General features: G+C 42.4%; 1 pseudogene; it reads left to right on the top strand.

Moving 5' to 3' along the window:
- The first annotated feature begins 538 nt into the window (after positions 1-538).
- Positions 539-1,712, top strand: LOC129505492 (60S ribosomal protein L26-like; annotated as a pseudogene).
- The last annotated feature ends 318 nt before the right edge of the window (positions 1,713-2,030 follow it).

Raw genomic sequence — 2,030 nt, 5'->3', positions numbered from 1 at the left:
ATTATTGCTGTAATTTGAGAAAGGAAAGCAGCGTTACCAACCTAGCAGTCCTACGATAGAACCCTGTGAAAAGTAGATGAAATGTACTGAGCATATGATCAACCAAATGTTCTACACCTAGAGAAGGATCTTTTCTACTAGACATTTTCTGTCTCCCACTATTTGCTTCAAAAGTATTGTTTTAAAATTCAACCCTATTAAACTACTTGAAATTTGGATGTTGGTTTTAGGGAAGCAATCTTCATTATTTGTCATGAGGGTGGTATTTAATTGGCTTAACTGTTCTTTCCACAAGTTAGCAATTTCTAGGAGTTGGTTATTAACACTGTTTATTATACAGGAGGGCTTCACATTACAGCTGGTTTGTTTCAAGCCATAAATACTGGAGGCATATTATATATAAATAGCATGCATACATGAAAAACGCACTCCCTGTCTTCCTTCCCTCTGGACTCCAGATGTGTTAGGATGCTATGTGATATTGATCCTGTGGGGGTAGGGACCATAAAAGATTGTCAGAGAGGGCCCCATTTGAGCAATGATCCAGGAAAGGAGAGTCAAAAAGGTAAAGTCTAATGTACATGCATCCAATCCTCCCAAGGGCTGGGAGCTTATACTTGCATTTAAAAGTAAAAATTAGGACAGCCTGGGTGGCTCAGCGGTTTAGCACTGCCTTCAGCCCAGGGCATGATCCTGGAGACCTGGGATGAAGTCCCATGTTGGACTCCCTGCAAGGAGCCTGCTTCTCCCTCTGCCTGTGTCTCTTCTCTCTCTCTCTCTGTCTCTCTCTGTCTCTCATGAATAAATAAAATCTTTAAAAATAAATAAAAGTAAAAATTAAAAGGGGCGCCTCAGTGACTCGATTGAGCATCCAACTCTTTTTTTTTTTTAAGATTTTATTTTTTCATGAGAGACAGAGAGGGGCAGAGACACAGGCAGAGGGAGAAGCAGGCTCCACGCAGGGAGCCTGATATGGACTCGATCCCGGGTCTCCAGGATCACAGCCTGGACTGAAGGCGGCGCTAAACCACTGAGCCACCAGGGCTGCTCGAGCATCCAACTCTTGATTTCAGCTCAGGTCATGGTCTCAGGGTCATGGGATTCAGCCTATGTAGGGCTCCACACTCTGCAGGGAGTCTGCTTGAGATTCTTTACCTCCCTCTCCTTTTCCCTCTGCCCCTCCTCCTGCTTATACACCTGTGTGTGTGCTGTCTCTAAAATAAAAATAAATAAATCTTAAAAAAAACTAAAAACTAAGGAAGTGCTAACAGCCAAAAAGAAGTTTAATCCCTTTGTGACTTCTGACCAGAGCAAGAACTATAAAAGGCAGTTCAGTACACTTTCCCACATTCACAGGAAGTTTGTGTCTTCCCTCCTTTCCAAAACGCTGAGACAGAACTGCAATGTTCAATCCATGCCATCTGAAAGGATGATGAAGTACAGGTTGTGCAAGGACACTACAAAGGTCAGCAAATTGGCAAAGTAGTCCAGGTTTACAGGAAGAAATGCGTCATCTACACTGAACAAGGACAGGGAGAGAAGGCGGATGGCACAGCTGTCCATGTGGGCATTCACCCTTGCAAGGTGGTTATCACTAGACTGAAACCGGACAAAGGCTTGAAAAAGATCCTGAATGTAAAGCCAAATCTCTCCAGGTAGGAAAGGAAAAGGGCAAATAGAAGGAAGAAACAATTGAGAAGATGCAGGAATAAAGTAATCTTATATATCTTAAATAAAAACTATTAAAATGAAAAAAAGTAAGGGCAGCCCGGGTGGCTCAGCGGTTTAGTGCCAACTTCAGCCCAGGGTGTGGTCCTGGAGACCCGGGATCGAGTCCTGCGCTGGGCTCCTTGCATGTAGCCTACTTCTCCCTCTATCTGTGTCTCTGCCTCTCTCTCTCTCTGTGTATCTCATGAATAAATAAATAAAATCTTAAAAATAAAGAAAAAAGTAAGAAGTAGGAATGAAACAGGAATGCTATCATCTAATTTATAAGATAAAAGAAAAAATGGACTGATTTCCTTAAGAAT

Source organism: Nyctereutes procyonoides, unplaced genomic scaffold (genome assembly GCF_905146905.1).
Source record: "Nyctereutes procyonoides isolate TBG_1078 unplaced genomic scaffold, NYPRO_anot_genome, whole genome shotgun sequence".
NCBI lineage: Eukaryota > Metazoa > Chordata > Mammalia > Carnivora > Canidae > Nyctereutes > Nyctereutes procyonoides.
This window is presented reverse-complemented; position numbering and strand designations above follow the sequence as displayed.